The sequence below is a fragment of the Oryx dammah genome, unplaced genomic scaffold (genome assembly GCF_014754425.2).
Source record: "Oryx dammah isolate SB20612 unplaced genomic scaffold, SCBI_Odam_1.1 HiC_scaffold_14, whole genome shotgun sequence".
NCBI lineage: Eukaryota > Metazoa > Chordata > Mammalia > Artiodactyla > Bovidae > Oryx > Oryx dammah.
Window position 1 is genome coordinate 25,123,645 of NW_024070198.1, and position 18,168 is coordinate 25,141,812.

Below are 18,168 nucleotides of genomic sequence, written 5' to 3' on the forward strand. Positions count from 1 at the left end.
ACAATTCATTTATGGAAACTCATACTTTCAATTATCTATTAAAAACAAATTCCTGAGTCAAATTTAAATATCTCTGAGCAGCAATAACTCATTTTAGGCTGCATAAGATTTTAAACTGGATAAATCTTTAATATTATACATCTGAAGTATTGCAGAGGGATTAACTGCAAGAACAAAATATTCTTTGTTTCTTAACAAATTCCTTTGAAGCACCAATGCACGGACACAAATATCTTATCCATATGACTCTAGCTCATTGACTTTGGGATTAGAAGGCTGAAAGAATCTCCCAGTAAAGAGATATGATAGCTTCTTTGAAATTATGATGAATAATTACTATAGTGTGACATGTCTGTTAAATTGGAAATGGTTTAGGGGCCATCAGATGATTTTGCTTTACAGACAGAAAACCAAGTGAATATTGCAGAAAGGTAGCTGGAGAACAGAGAGATTGTGACTCTAGTTGCTTTATTATTTTATCCAATTTGATGCCTGCTTCTTTCCTTCTCACCTGGGGCCCTCCACTGTGACGTATGCAATTTTAAAGAAAACTGAAGGGTAAAATGAATCAAACGAGGCTTTTGCTCCTAGGACCCTGATCCTCTCCAACTGAGAAGTCACAAAGGGAACTTAGTCTTATTAAAGGGCAATGGGTCAGACCACAGAATGCACAAAGCTGCTCTTAAGGCTCGGTGTTTTGCTGGGTATCATTACCATCAAAACCGAACAACCATGCAGCATATCTGGTGCCAGAAAACTGTAGTAAATTGGGTTGCTGGGTTGTAGAAAATTTAAAGCATCCAAAGAGACAGTGCTATTGTCAAAAGCAGGTCTCTTTGCCCTTCTCTATCATCTTCATTTTGTACTTTGTTTAATCTTTTCCTCCTATGAGTTTTGCTACCCCAAACTGAGCAATCATGTAGATGTTTAAAATTTATACCATTTCCTTAAACCCATGCTCAGGCAGTAACCTCATTCTAAAGCATAGTTTCTCAGTGTTGGCAGAATTGACATTTGGGGCAGCATAATTATTTGTTGTCTCCTCCCGGCCGCCACTGACCTCGGACGCGGAGAAGCTCCTCCCGGCTGCCACTGACCTCGGACGCAGGGTAGCTCCTCTTGGCTGCCACCCCTGACCTCGGCCAGGAGGAGACACCCCGCGTCCAAGGTCCGGGCGGTGGGCGGGAGGAGCTACCCCGCATCGGAGGCGAGCGGCGGCCCGGAGAAGCCACCTCGCGCCCGAGGCCAGGGGCGGTGACCCTGAAGAGCCACCCCAAACCCGAGGCCAGGGGCAGCAGCTGGGAGGAGCCACCCACGCCCGAGGCCAGGGCCGGCAGCCAGGAGGAGCAACCTGAGGAGCGGTGGCTGCATAGGCATAGGAGGGCCTAGAGGAGCTATCCCACGTTGAAGGTCAGGAACGGCGGCGGTAAGGAGATACCCCTCGTCCAAGGTAAGGAGCAGTGGCTGTGCTTTGCTGGAGCAGCCGTGAAGAGATACCCCACGCCCAAGGTAAGAGAAACCCAAGTAAGATGGTAGGTGTTGCAAGAGGACATCAGAGGGCAGACACACTGAAATCATACTCACAGAAAACTAGTCAATCTAATCACACTAGGACCACAGCCTTGTCTAAATGAAACCAAGCCATGCCAACTGGGCAACCCAAGACGGGCAGGTCATGGTGGAGAGGTCTGACAGAATGTGGTCCACTGGAGAAGGGAATGGCAAGCCACTTCAGTATTCTTTCCTTGAGAACCCCATGAACAGTATGAAAAGGCAAAATGATAGGATACCAAAAGAGGAACTCCCCAGGTCATTAGGTGCCCAATATGCTACTGAAGATCAGTGGAGAAATAACTCCAGAAAGAATGAAGGGATGGAGCCAAAACAAAAACAATACCCAGTTGTGGATGTGACTGGTGGTAGAAGCAAGGTCCGATGCTATAAAGAGCAATATTGCATAGGAACCTGGAATGTCAGGTCCATGAATCAAGGCAAATTGGAAGTGGTCAAACAAGAGATGGCAAGAGTGAATGTCGACATTCTAGGAATCAGCGAACTAAAATGGACTGGAAAGGGTGAATTTAACTCAGATGACCATTATATCTACTACTATGGGCAGGAATCCCTCTGAAGAAATGGAGTAGCCATCGTGGTCAACAAAAGAGTCCGAAATGCAGTACTTGGATGCGATCTCAAAAACGACAAAATGATCTCTGTTCGTCTCCAAGGCAAACCATTCAGTATCACAGTAATCCAAGTCTATGCCCCAACCAGTAATGCTGAAGAAACTGAACTGTTCTATGAAGACTCACAAGACCTTTTAGAACTAACACCCCAAAAAGATGTCCTTTTCATTATAGGGGACTGGAATGCAAAAGTAGGAAGTCAAGAAACACCTGGAATAACAGGCAAATTTGGCCTTGGAATGCGGAATGAAGCAGGGCAAACACTAATAGAGTTTTGCCAAGAAAACGCACTGGTCATAGCAAACACCCTCTTCCAACAACACAAGAGAAGACTCTACACATGGACATCACCAGATGGTCAACACTGAAATCAGATTGATTCTATTCTTTGCAGCCAAAGATGGAGAAGCTCTATACAGTCAGCAAAAACAAGACTGAGAGCTGACTGTGGCTCAGATCATGAACTCCTTATTAGCAAATTCAAATTCAAATTGAAGAAAGTAGGGAAAACCAGTAGACCATTCAGGTATGACCTAAATCAAATCCCTTATGATTATACAGTGGAAGTGAGAAATCGATTTAAGGGACTAGATCTGATAGATAGAGTGCCTGATGAACTATGGAATGAGGTTCGTGACATTATACAGGAGACAGGGATCAAGACCATCCCCATGTAAAAGAAATGCAAAAAAGCAAAATGGCTGTCTGGGGAGGCCTTACAAATAGCTGTGAAAAGAAGAGAGGTGAAAAGCAAAGGAGAAAAGGAAAGATACAAGCATCTGGATGCAGAGTTCCAAAGAATAGCAAGGAGAGATAAGAATGCCTTCTTCAGCAATCAATGCAAAGAAATAGAGGAAAACAACAGAATAGGAAAGACTAGAGATCTCTTCAAGAAAATTAGAGATACCAAGGGAACATTTCTTGCAAAGATGGGCTCGATAAAGGACAGAAATGGTATGGACCTAACAGAAGCAGAAGATATTAAGAAGAGGTGGCAAGAATACATGGAAGAACTATACAAAAAAGATCTTCATGACCCAGATAATCATAATGATGTGATCACTAATCTATAGCCAGACATCTTGAAATGTAAAATCAAGTGGGTCTTAGCATCACTATGAACAAAGCTAGTGGAGGTGATGGAATTCCAGTTGAGCTACTTCAAATCCTGAAAGATGATGCTGTGAAAGTGCTGCACTCAATATGCCAGCAAATTTGGAAAACTCAGCAGTGGCCACAGGACTGGAAAAGGTCAGTTTTCATTCCAATCCCAAAGAAAGGCAATGCCAAAGAATGCTCAAACTACCACACAACTGCACTCATCTCACATGCTAGTAAAGTAATGCTCAAAACTCTCCAAGCCAGGCTTCAGCAATACGTGAACCGTGAGCTCCCTGATGTTTAAGCCGGTTTTAGAAAAGGCAGATGAACCAGAGATCAAATTGCCAACATCCGCTGGATCATGGAAAAAGCAAGAGAGTTCCAGAAAACATCTATTTCTGCTTTATTGACTATGCCAAAGCTTTGTGTGGATCACAATAAACTGTGGAAATTCTGAAAGAGATTGGAATACCAGACCACCTAACCTGCCTCTTGAGAAATCTGTATGCAAGTCAGTAAGCAACAGTTAGAACTGGACATGGAACAACAGACTGGTTCCAAATAGGAAAAGGAGTATGTCAAGGCTGTATATTGTCACCCTGCTTATTTAACTTGTATGCAGAGTACATCATGAGAAATGCTGGACTGGAAGAAACACAAGCTGGAATCAAGATTGCCGGGAGAAATATCAATAACCTCAGATATGCAGATGACACCACCCTTATGGCAGAAAGTGAAGAGGAGGTAAAAAGCCTCTTGATGAAAGTGAAAGAAGAGAGTGAAAAAGTTGGCTTAAAGCTCAACATTCAGAAAACGAAGATCATGGCATCTGGTCCCATTACTTCATGGGAAATAAATGGGGAAACGGGCTTCCCTTGTAGCTCAATCGGTAAAGAATCTGCATGCAGTGCAGGAGACCCGGGTTGGATCCCTGGGTTGGGAAGATCCCCTGGAGAAGGAAATGGCAACCCACTCCAGTATCCTTGCCTGGAAAATCTCATGGACAGAGGAACCTGGTGGATTGCAGTCCATGGGGTGGCAAAGAGTTGGGCACGACTGAGCGACTAACACAGTGGAAACAGTGTCAGACTTTATTTTTGGGGGCTCCAAAATCACTGCAGATGATGACTGCAGCCATGAAATTAAAAGACACTTACTCCTTGGAAGAAAAGTTATGACCAACCTAGATAGTATATTCAAAAGCAGAGATGTTACTTTGCTGACTGAAGGTCCATCTAGTCAAGGCTATGGTTTTTCCAGTGGTCATGTATGGATGTGAGAGTTGGACTGTGAAGAAGGCTGAGTGCCAAAGAATTGATGCTTTTGAACTGTGGTGTTGAAGACTCTTGAGAGTCCCTTGGACTGCAAGGAGATCCAACCAGTCCATTCTGAAGGAGAAATGCCCTGGGATTTCTTTGGAAGGAATGATGCTTAAGCTGAAGCTCCAGTACTTTGGCCACCTCATGCGAAGAGTTGACTCATTGGAAAAGACTCTGATGCTGGGAGGGATTGGGGGCAGGAGGAGAAGGGGACGACTGAGGATGAGATGGCTGGATGGCATCATGGACTGGATGGACGTGAGTCTGAGTGAGCTCCGGGTGATGGTGATGGACAGGGAGGCCTGGCGTGCTGCGGTTCATGGGGTCGCAAAGAATCAGACATGACTGAGCGACTGAACTGAAGTGAATTATTTGTTGTCAGGGTCATTCTGCACATGTAGGATAGTTAATAGCATCTCTGAGCTCTATACAGTTGATGTTGGTAGTATCCTTGAGCTGTGATAAGCAAACACATCTCCAGACATTTTCAGATGTCCCCAGGTAGTGGCAAAACCACCCCAGGTAAAGACTCACTGCTTTGGAGGTTGAAACTGCTGGACCCCAAAATTCGCTATGCAAGACAGCTCAGGCTAGCCACTGCTCCAAAGCTTTTCTTCAGCAACAGAAGAGGAAACATAAAATAACTTGCACAGTACCCCAGGCTTAGAGAAACTCCATTAATTAATGTGGAAATTTGACATTGACATGATGCATTTATCTGCTTGGGAAGCGTGTGGTTTAGAAGTCGGACCTGCTGTACCAAACTCTCAGTCCATAGTATGATTGTAGGTGTGGTATGTCTGTCCTTGATTCACTGGGTGACTTGACAGGCCCTCAGTCTTCTCTGTGTCAGTATCTGCAAGATGCCTAATGCCACATAGTGACACAAGAGAATACTCACAAAAGGAATCAGGTGTCATAGGTGCAATCATGGCTAGCCACCTGCCCAAGCACTTCAACCTTCAACCTGTTAGCGGTAGAGCAAAATGAATTCCAAGGACAATGATGTATTGAACACTTGCAATGCGCTGGGCTGTCTTCTGTACACTTTACTTGTATGAACTCATTTTATCCTGATAGCAATACTAGCTGCATTTACTATTTAAAATAGTATTTGAAACAGTATTAGAAAATTATTATTTACTCTCATTTCACAAGGAAACTGAGACACAGAATGATTCAATAAATTAACAGTGTCACATTGTATCAAGTTGTAGAGTCAGGACACAGCCTGCCAGTTGACTGTTAACCACTACAGTGCAAATGTCAAATCAGCAAAAATGTATTGTACTCTTTCAACATGCCAGGTGGTCTGCTTAGTGTTGGACAATCACAGATGAATGTCACGTTTCTGCTACCAAGTTGATGACAAGCTAGTGTCGATTCAGTTGCATAAGTAAAGCATTTCCTACAACAGGGATTAGCACGATGCTCTTAGCATAGCAGCAGATGCAAAGCAAGTAGAGGAACAAAGGAGGGATGATGACCTTAGCCCTAAGAGGAGCAAGGAGACTTCAGAGAGTCAATGGAGCCAGAGGAAGGTTTTAAAGAATAAATGAGAATTCACCTGAAAGAACCGATGTGTGAAAGACCCTTGGAAAGGGGAAAACAGCCCGGTTACCATCAGTCTGTCTGCCTTTGGGTCCTAAGTGCCCATTGTAAACTAGCCCATTCTTCAAAGTTCAATTGCCTGCTATCCCCTTCATCTGAGGTCTTTTAGAATACACCTATGCTTATTCCTGCTCCAGATCTTGATTTTCATTTACTACCTTCTGTCCTGTGTTGGTTAGTTGAATTCACATCATTCTCCCTGACTGACTTCAAGCTCCCTGAGGAAAATGAATCTGTTCTTATTCTTTGTTATGCAGTCATGGATGCTCAGTGTTGCTTTATGAACAATGAAAATTAAGTGGTGAGATGAATGAAACTTATCTGTACATAATGTAAATGTCATATCAAACAATTCATCCAAACTATGGGCAATAAATTAAAATTCTTCCCTGAGGATTTTCAGGTCTTCATGAATGGGGTGAATAGGAATGGGGCCACCAGTTTCCCTCTGGGTAAGAGAAAAAGCTGGTGTCTGAGAGGAGATGGTGACTGAGGAAAGGCATGAGCTATTTTCAAGTGAGGGAGGCATTTCTGAAGGCAGAGTCACTGGAGGAAATTACAGCTGTGGCTGAAACTCCAAAACTGGCTGGTTCTTAACTGCTATTTGTGGCTAATCACTTCCAAATAACAAATGAATAGCATAGTAAATGTTAGCAAGATAATTTTCTATTAATCAAGAATAATGAGTGAGTAGACTAATTCCCTCTTCAAACATCCCTAATTTTAATGCTGCTGCATGTTGCTGCTTCAGATTGATTACATGGTGATTTAGAGGGAGTGAGGAGGTAGGAAGACTCAAAATAAAAGGCAGATTATTATTATTTCCTGCTATGTTCATGAAGAATATCTCCTCTCCCACATGAGTCCTTATAGAAGATGAACACTGTCTTTCTAAAAATGACCTTAACCTAGAGACCTGATGCCCAGATTTAAGCTCATGTGTATGTGTATGTGGGGGTGGGGGTAGGGGACAGGGGAGGGATGAGAAAAGGAGGGAGAGAGGAAGGAAGCGTCCTAACCAGAAACAGACAAAACCTAGCTGCATAAAATCTGGAAGAAGTCTAAGTGTTTTCTCCACTCCATTCACTGTGAAACTTTGGACAATTTGCTAAATTCTTTTGACGTTTCATTTATATACTCAGGCAAAGAAACATTCAGAGTTTGGTTATTTCACATTACATTAGACTGACCTCAACAGTCTGGGTCTTGATCCTCTACAACAGCAAACTTTCAAAGAAATTATGTAGCTGCAGCCCTTCCAGGAGTGTCTAATGTGGGAAAATCACCTACATATGAAACAAATGTAATGGGTTAGAATATATAATCAACCTGCCATAGAATGGGGAGAAATGTCTTTCTTGTTACAGTAGTTCAAAGAAAGAGGGACTAGTGATAGTTTACGGTGAATGATGTCGGATTCGTGATCTCCGAAGAAGATTTGACTTCGGGACCAGGGACCAGGCTTGATCACTCAGGAGTTTTTGTGTAGCAGAGTTTTATTAAAGTGAAAAGGGACAGAGAAAGCTTCTGACAAGACATCAGCAGGGGGATGGAGAATGCCCCCCTCGCTAGTCTAAGCAAGGGAGTTCTATAATTTTTTAATTAGTTATTACAATAAATCAAAAGAATGTCTCAAGGTTGTAAACATTTTACTAGCCCCACTCCCACAATTTACATTTTAAGGTAACAGGATTAGAATTTAACAGTAGAAAGATCTTACCAGACCCACTCCCATAATATTTTACAATAACAGGATGAGTCAGTCAGGAAGGAGACATTGTCCTCAGCAGGAGACATTGTTGTTGTATAATCCTTAGTACAGGGTTTAAGCTGAGTTGTTTGGTGTGTGATCTTCAGTTCCAGGGCTTCAAGAAAAAAATGTTTTATATGACTAAGACTAATGAATGTAGAGGAAAAAAAAAAGACATTTGTCCATTCTTCCTCCCCAGACCTCTACCTCCTCCTGGAGAGCCCCAGACTCCTCTCTTCTCTTTGGGGAACCTGGACTTCTAATTAACTTGCTTAGGAATTGACTCTTTCATTCCCCCCTTTTCTTTTAGGAGAATTATGTTGCCAAGGAAAAAGGGTGTCATTTTCATTCTGTAACTACTTCCTGCTGCAATGGGGCACTATCCTTACATTGTTGAAGCAACATATTCTCCTAACCCTCATATTGAGGGTCTCTGATCCTGGGGTCCTAAATAATAGTTGGAGGAGGTTGTGGCACTCATAGGAGCCTGGACAACCATTTGTAACTTAAAAGCTTTCAGACAGTTAGAAACAAACCCCATTATACAGTCACAGATGTAAGGCAAAATAGTCATTAAACCAAGTTAAAACATATTAAAAATTAAAAGTTACATTATGTCCATAGTTACATCAGTCCATCTTAAGATTGCTAGGTGTCATTAGATCAAGGAGAGGCATCACATATGATTGCTGTTGGTGAGGGTATTCACAGAACTAAAGAAAGCCCTTTCCTTGAAGCAGAGAAACCCACCATGGGAAGCCTTCAGTTGATGAGGAGGTTGAAAAACTGAAAGCTGAGTCATAGTTAGTTCTAAGGCTCTGGGATCTATGACAATATCTGTGCACAAAAGCGGTCTGTCATTGAGATAATCCCATTTTGGGTGGGGGGGGGCAGTTCAAGCCCTCATTAAAGGTATGGGTAAAACTTTAAACCAACTCTCTTGAGTTTCCTGAGTTAGTTTACACAGATGTCTTTTAATACTGTCATTAGCTTTTCAACTTTTTCTGAAGATTGGGGTCTCCAGGAACAGTGTAAGTGATATTCTATTCCTAGAGCTTTCAATTCACCTTGAATTACAGCAGCTTTAAAGATGGAGCATTGTTGCTCTGAACTTTAGAGTTTAAGATCCCACTTACATCATGAGAAGTCAGTAAAGTAAAATTTCATTAGTAAACTTATGAGCTTTAGGCATTAGCAAAACAATAGTAACAATTACCTTTATGCAGTGTGGCCATAGCCTGAATTTTTCTCTTTTTTTCAGTAACAAGCAAACTCTGATCCTGTGAGCAAGCTCAAAACAGGAGCCTGCAAGAGAGCAGTTTGAAGAACCTTAAAAGCCTTTTGAGTCTCTGGGGACCAAACCAGGTTGTTGGTTTGCACCTGCTGAGTCTCAGTTATAAGTTTATATAAAGGCCAGGCAAGTCCCCATAACCGGGAATCCAAATGCGGCAATAGCCTAAAATGCCTAAGAATCCTCTCTATTGTCGTAAAGTCATAGGTAGAGGATGATCTAATATGGGTTTAACTCTAGAAAGCATCCTTCAAATCAATGATTGAAAAATATTTGGCTTATTTAGGAATTTCAGACAATAAAGTATAAGGATCAGGCACTTATTATTCATATATCTTGAACTGGTCTCCATTTATCATTTGATTTCTTTATACCCAAAATAGGTGTGTTGCATGGATTATTACAGGGCATTAATAGTCCCTACTCTAAATTCTCAATGATGGATTTTAACCCTTCCTTAACCTTGGGTTTTAGTGGCTACTGCTTTTGATGTGGAAATAGGTGAGGAACAGCATTTTGTGCCCAACCCAGAGTTTTTTCTATCAGACCACACTTTAGGATTTACGTTTTGTTCAATTAAAAGGGCAGGTTCCATATTCATGAAAACATAGGCCTGGACCTTGTTCAGTATATCCCTCTCCAGAAGGGGTGAGAGAGACTCTGGCACTAATAGAAACTCATGAAAAAATAGTACAGAGTCCCAGTTGCAGCTTAAAGGATGATTGAAATAATAACATGTGGCTCATCCAGACAGTACCATTAGGGTAGTGGATTAGGAGGAAAGTGGGCCAGGGGCTTCAGTTAGGACAGAGAAATTTGCCCCAGTGTCCAAAAGAAAATTGACTGATTGGCCCTCCACAGTTATTAATACCTGGGGTTACTCAGATTGTATTAGGACAGGGGCTTGTGTGGGGACACCCAGGCACCTTCAGTCCTGATTGTCCTGAGAGTCTGACCCCTGGGGCCTACTCCTCAGAGGGCTGTCTCTTCTCCAGTGTGGTCCTTTACAGACCAGACATGGAGCCGAGAGTGGCTTAGATGCCTGAGGGCAATCCTGCTTGAGATGCCTCCCCACTCCCTTTCCACAGTAATAACAAATCTGTCCCTTTTCACCTGGGTCTCTCTGGGTATTCTTCTCAGGCTGTTTCCAGCCATGCTGGAGCTTCAGTCTTTCCCTGGTCTTTTTTTTTTTTGCCTCTTATTTTCCTCCTCATATTCTGTACCATAATATACCATCTGGACCAGCTGCAACAGTTTTTTTTAAAGACTGACTTGGTCCAAATGCCTGTTTTCATAACTTATGGCAGATATCTGGAGCTGACTGAGTGAGAAATCTATCTTTTAAGGTTATTTCTCCTCTGCACTTTCAGGATCAACATCAGTGTATTTGTCGAGAGCCTCCTGTAGTCTATCTAGGAATTTACCAGGCGTTGCCTTCTCTTCCTGTTCTATGTCAGCCTACTAAGCATAGTTTAAAGTCTTAGTGTGCACTTGCTTAAATCCTTCAAGAATACATCCAGCAAAGTGGTTCTGTTATCGGAACTGCTTGGCTTCCAGTAGGAAGGAGGGCTATTTTGTATTCGCTCTTTCTCCTTTTATCACGTTCAAGCCATTCATCTCCAAAAAGTAGTAGCTTCCCCCAAAACTCGAATTCTCAAGTCAGGAGTCAGCATCTGTCTCAAGAGATACATTACATCTCTCCAAGTAAGCTCATAAAGTAAAGTTAGCCCTGTAAAGGCTTCTATGTACTTTTTGGATCCTCTCAATAGTCTCGACCACAATTGGTACTGTTTGAATTTCTACCAAAACAGAGGCAACTCCTCCTGGAAGGGTGCCCTAATTCTCATCCTGTTCAGTTGGGAGCCCCAGATACAGGGGCAAGGTAAGAGAACAGGAGGCAGCTGAAGGTTTCACACTGAAATCTGCACCTTTAGGACATAAGTCTGGCATGTCTCACAGAGAGATAAAGAACAATCTATATGGTACTTCTAGCCATTTCTCTTGTTTTCTACAGAACTGGTCTAATTGTAAAACAGTATTATAATTGAGACCCTTCAACTGGCCAGTGTTCCCCAGTCTTCCAAAGGATACTGTGGTCATTCAGTATCATAAAGCTGATCAAGCATGTATTTTTAAAATTCTGAGGATCAAACGTGTCCCAGTTTTTTAAAATACATTTTGAAGAAGTGGTCCTGGAACTGTTAGCTTCCATCTGTAAGAGAGAAAAAAAATGGCACCCACCCCTGTGGCTTCTTTCCGCCAGAGGCTTCCCTCCCTCTTCTAGCTGGGGGTGTGGACAAGCTTTACATCAAAGCTTTCCTTCCCTGGTTGGACCTAGTCTGTCCCTTACTGACACAGGTGTCACTCTCATCCCTCCCTGTTCTACCACCAAAACGGGGTGGAGATGCACCAGGGATAGACCTGATGGCATCTCAGATTGATTTTCAGTTCCTCACCACCAAGACCTTTGTTTGATTTGCCCTTTTCTCTGATGCCCCCCAAGTGTAACAGAGTAGCTTTCCAGAGTGTTTCCTATGCTAGGACTACTAGGGGAAGCACCAATCTTATGTGTGCCCATGCACATTCCTGAGTACAGTCCTAACCACAGCAGACCTGGTGAGTTATAAAGGGATGAACAACAACCTAAATGTCCCTTTTGAGAGTCACCACACCAGTATAGCAAAAGAGGGGGTGGAAGGTTGGCCAGTGAGGAAAAAGTGATTTTTTTCCCTCAAGCTACTAGGGCCAATGTGTCCAGTTCATTCCCACAGATTCCACAAAAGGAATATCTAGGGAGTTGAGAAAAAAGCCACCAGGAGCCTCCTCTGGTCCACAAAGAGCCAGCACTACCAAAGGAAGAAGTCCACTGCTCTTCCAATCTAACCAGATCCTGCAATTCCCAATGTGTCCTTAAAAACCCTATGGTCATGAGCAGTGCTTCTATCCACATAGGCTGGAGGCACAGCCATGACAAAGACTCACTTTTAGGACTCTGGCCCCTGAGACAGGCAGCCAAGAGAGTAACCTCTAGCCTGAGAGACGTTCCTGAAGCTAGAGTTCCACCTAGTTCCCAAATGTGCTCTTATAACTTTTGGCTCCTAGCAAGGCTAGGTGCTTCCATACATGGGGTCTAAGTAAAAGTACATATTAACAGCATGGATCACGAGTCCCTTGAAAGTCTATGATCTGACAGATTAGGTTAGTAGTACTAATTCCCCGTGAAACTACGAAATGGTCAAAGAGACTAGAAAAAGATGGAGAAAGAAAAGTTGGGTCCACACACTTTGCCCATTTCTGGCTGCTCCCCTCACAGAGATGTTAGGTGTCTCTTGGCATTGGCAGGTCGGTATAAACCCTAACAAGTCTCCCCGTTTGGGGACTGCCTTCAGTTATTACAAGGCACCGTGAAACTGCAGAGCAGGGCTCATCACTTGCTTCACACAGGGCGTGTCACTCATTAACACAAGCACACCATAGAGTTAGTAAAGTGAGGCGGAAAACACGTATATTGAGAAGGCAAAGAGGCTACAGCTCTCAGTGTTCTTACCTTGTCCTGAAGATCCCAGAAGAGCCTACAAGATGATAGGTTATGGTTAATGATGTCAGATTTGTGATCTCCAAAGACAAAGATTTAACTTCTGTACCAGGGACCAGGCTTGATTGCTCAAGAGTTTTGTGTAGCAGAGTTTTATTAAAGTAAGAAATGGACAGAGATAGCTTCTGACATAGACGTCAGCAGGGGGATGGAGAGTGCCCCCCTTGCTAGTCTAAGCAAGGGAATTCTATAATTTTTTAATTAGTTATTACAATAAATCAAAAGAATGTCTCAAGGTTGTAACCACTTTACCAGACCCACTCCCACAATTTACATTTTAAGGTAACAGGATTAGGATTTAACAACAGAAAGATATTACCAGACCCACTTCCATAATATACATTTTACGGTAACAGGATGAGTCAGTCAGAAATAAGAAACTGTCCTCAAGCAGGATACACTTTTGTTATATAATCCTTAGTACAGAGTTTAAACTGAGTTGTTTATTGTATAATCATCAGTTCCAGGATTTAAAGAAAAAAATGTTTTATATGACTAAGACTAAGGAATGTAGAGGAAAAAAAGACATTTTTCCATTCTTCCTCCTTGAGAATTCCAGACCTCTATCTCCTCCTTGACAGAAGCAGAAGATGTTAAGAAGAGGTGGCAAGAATGCACAGAAGAACTGTAAAAAAATATCTTCACGGCGCAGATAATCACCATGGTGTGATCACTCATCTAGAGCCAGATGTCCTGGAATGCAAAGTCAAGTGGGCCTCAGGAAGCATCACTACGAACAAAGCTAGTGGAGGTGATGGAATTCCAGCTGAGCTCTTTCAAATCCTAAATGATGATGCTGTGAAAGTGCTGCACTCAACATGCCAGCAAATGTGGAAAACTCAGCAGTGGCCACAGGACTGGAAAAGGTCAGTTTTCATTCTAAACCCAAAGAAAGACAAGCCAAAGAATGCTCAAACTACATCACAATTGCACTCATATCACATACTAGCAAAGTAATGCTCAAAATTCTCCAAGCCAGGCTTCAACTGTACATGAACTGTGAAATTCCAGATGGTCAAGCTGGATTTAGAAAAGACAGAGGAACCAGAGATCAAATTGCCAATATCCGTTGGATCATTGAAAAAGCAAGAGTTTCAGAAAAATATCTACTTCTGCTTTATTGACTATGCCAAAGCCTTTGACTGTGTGGTTCACAACAAACTGTGAAAATTCTTCAAGAGATGGAAATACCAGACCACCTGACTTGCCTCCTGAGAAATCTGTGTGCAGGTCAGGAAGCAACAGTTAGAACTGGACGTGGAAAAACGGACTGTTTCCAGATTGGGAAAAGAATATGTCAAGGCTGTATATTGTCACCCTGCTTATTTAACGTATATGTAGAGTACATCATGAGAAATGCTAGGCTGCAGGAAGCACAAGCTGGAATCAAGATTGCCGGGAGAAGTATCAATAACCTCAGATATGCAGATGACACCACCCTTATGGCAGAAAGCAAAGAACTAAAGGGCATCTTGATGAAAGTGAAAGAGAAGAGTAAAAAGGTTGTCTTAAAACTCAACATTCAGAAAAATAAGATCATGGCATCTGGTCCCATCACTTCATGGCAAATGGATGGGGAAACAATGGGAACAGTGAGAGTTTATTTTTTGGGGCTCCAAAATCACTGCAGATGGTGATTGCAGCCATGAAATTAAAAGACGCTTGCTCCTTGGAAGAAAACTTATGACCAACCTAAACAGCCTATTAAAAAGCAGAGATATTACTTTGCCAACAAATGTTCGTCTAGTCAAAGCTATGGTTTTTCCAGTAGTCATGTATGGATGTGAGAGTTGGACTATAAAGAAAGCTGAGCACCAAAGAATTGATGCTTTTGAACTGTGGTGTTGGAGAAGACTCTTGAGAGTCCTTTGGACTGCAAGGAGAGCCAATCAATCCATCCTAAAGGAAATCAGTGCTGAATATTCATTGGAAGGATGATGCTGAAGCTGAAACTCCAATACTTTGGCCACCTGATGCGAAGAAATGACTCATTTGAAAAGACCCTGATGCTGGAAAAGATTGAAGGTGCAAGGAGAAGCGGATGACAGGATGAGATGGTTGGCTGGCGTCACCACCTCGATGGAAATGACTTTGAGTAAACTCTGGGGGTTGGTGATGGAGAGGCCTGGTGTGCTGCAGTCCATGGGGTTGCAAAGAGTAGGATGTAGCTGATCGACTGAACTGCACTGATCTCCTCCTTGAGAGCCCCAGACCACTCTCTTCTCCTCAGGGAACATAAACTTCTTATCAACCTGCTTAGGAATTGACTCTCTTACTAGAAATGTTCCCTTTTGTATGTGGGTCTGCTAGATATAAATTGATGACAAGGTGTATTGGATATTGTATTTGCCCCTCCCAGTGTGGCTCTTCACCCTCCTTTATCTGTTTCTGACCCAAGAGGTTGATCTGTTCTGATCATATTAATGAGCTCCTTTGCCATCCAGCCTCCTATGGCCTTTGCCCAATGAGGAGTTTACGAGGGGATCAGAGGGAGGGGATGTGAATTTGGACACTCATCTTCCCTTCCCTTCTAAAATTTCACTTGGTAGCTTTCTCCCTTGGATGTCATGGCTTCTTTTATAGCTGTCCTCTCCATTCTCTCTCTCTCTTTTTGGCTTTCAGGACCACTTCCTCCCTTCTCCCTTTTCACCTAGAAGTGATGACATAGGTAGGGCACCACTCACACCCTTGGATTTTCCCAAACACTGCCTATATATTTATAAAGAGTCTCTAGCAAATTCTCCTGTAATTATTCCACTGTGAGAGTGTTTCCTTCTGAGTTACTAGCTAAGACACAGACTGAGAAATGGGAAGGTGGCCATATCATGCAGTGGGAATAACTGTGAAGACACAGTTAATTACAGCCAGTTTACATAGTAGACGGTACTAACTCATTCCTATATAGAAAGTCAATGGCTAACTTGAAGGCAAATAAGATGTAAAAATCAATCAATATGTGGTCACTGAGATGTTACAGATACAAAGTTGCTAGATTTGAACCTACCTTTGCTCTTTTTTCCAAAACAAGAAGAGAGGAGATATCTCTACTTAAAACTTTTGGCTTGAAAAGAGGAGATGGCAGCAAGAGTTTTGGAAAAGACCATGAGACCATCATAAAAAAAGAGCCACATCCTTTTAAAATTTTCTGTTCACCTAAACAGTCCTACTTGAGCCCAAAGTGTGTAATGTCAGCCTACCTCTCCTTGCAACCCTGGAGGGTATAGCAGAAGTTTTCATTGATGAAAGTCACTCTACTGCTTACCTTTCAGCAATGTTTATTTGGAAATGGAAGCAAAGGAAATTTTCTGAGGTCCTGATGATGTATTTACTTATTCATTTCTTTGTTCCTGTATTTATGCATTCACTTATGTATTAAGGAACCCATCTAAATAAAGTTGCATGTGGCAGTGATACCCGTTTCCTCAAAGGTCAGGAGGCTGATAAGAGTGTGTTTAGGGGTAGACAAGTACCTTGTTTCCCTCCTGTAGTTCTAACAAATTTGTTTGGCTTGATGGACGGAAGACAGGTTATAACTCCCTGTCATATTTCTCAATTGAAAAAAGAAATGATGAATGAAAAAAGGAAAGCCCTTGTGTGATGCTAAGCAATAGGAAAATGTGTAAAACTAATTGTAGCAGCCCCAGCATTCTCTAAGTTAACTCATACAAGATATCATTGTGAGTCAAACAGATTCCTCACATGGAAAGGTTCAATTATTTTCTACTTTAATTTTTTTCACCCAAGTGTTTTGAGAACTTTGATATCTTGATCCAAGAGTTAGATTTTCATTTGAGTAAAATAGATCCAGATTAGAATCCTAGCTTTAAAATGTTCTCAATTAAGAGGCATTTCCCACTCTTTAATTAAATTTTCTCTTGTGAAAAATGGGACAATAAAACAATCTTTCAGGCAAATGCTAAGGACTAAATGTGGTCAGGTTTATAAAGTACTGGGCAAGCCAGGTATAATGAAGCATAGAGGCAACTGCTGATGTCACTGTTTGAAACAGATATACATGCAGCTTCCAGTGATCTGACCACAGCAATGGTAGCAAAAAGAGACAAACACAGGACGCAGATATGAAAGATTCCGCAGAAGTTCAATCTCCATTCTCTAGGGACTTCTCTGCTCCTGTGGACTCTGGCACCTATTTCTGGTGATAGAAAGCTTTTTGACTCATTCAGCCACTGATGGAATTTTTTTTTTTTTTAGCAGTTCTAGGCATGAGAGTGTTCTTAGAGGTTATAGAGATAGAATGATAGGAAGAGAAGAGTGTAAGTTTTAGAGTCAGTCATAGACAGATGAATATCTGTTATACTCTTCACTGTCTGAGTGGCCACAGCAAACAAGCCCCATAAACATTTCTGGTGCCCTTCTTTTCCAAGTGTAATATGACAACTTTAAAGGGCAAATCAATGAGATAAAATATCAAAATTTTAAGTACAGCTGTTCATACATAATGGGTACTTAATATTTTTTTCTTCCTTCTGTTGAGGCAAAAGCTGCCTTTTATTATTATTTTTTTTTTTTTATTTTACTTTACAATACTGCCTTCTTATATCTCAGTCATTTATCTTTCATCTAGCTCTGGATCCATATACGTTATGTTGGGTTCCTCTTTCATAATCAGACAGTTATTCTATTATTTCTCTCATTAATGGGTAATAGCTTTTGAATTCTATTCCATTCCTGTAGGACATGATTTTGAGAGCTCTGAGGGAAAGAGCCCGGCATGCTGTGATTCATGGAGTCGCAAAGAGTCAGACAAGACTGAGCGACTGAGCTGAGCCGAAGGGAACGAGATGCAATGTCTGTGTATGATTAAGGAAAATAAATGGATCTCAGATAACATTCAAGTAGCAAGGTTTTGGAGGCAAAGGACCTTTCAGTACCCTTTTAGCAATGTATCTCTGTGGCCTGTATTCCCAGAACAGTAGATATCACATTAATATGGAAGAGAATATAATTCTAATTCTTACAATAAATCTTTCATATGTAACTAAAGCTCCTTGGAGCACAGGCTTTAAAAGACAACATATCAGATTATTATTATCTGTCTCACAAACGGTGCAGGCTAATTTTAGTGACCCATTTTGTCTGTTTTCATCCTCCATTTGTATACTTGGCCTTGCAGATAGAGTAGCTGAATAAATATAGCTATATTTCTGGGTATTCTTGTTAAGTGCTTCTCTTGGTGATGCATTACTAGACATTCAACATAAACCACAGAGAAGGAGTTGTTTATCCTTGTTAGCCAGGCAAACAGATAGTTCTTTTTACCCACTATCCTGGGCCAACAGGAGCCTTTATCTAAA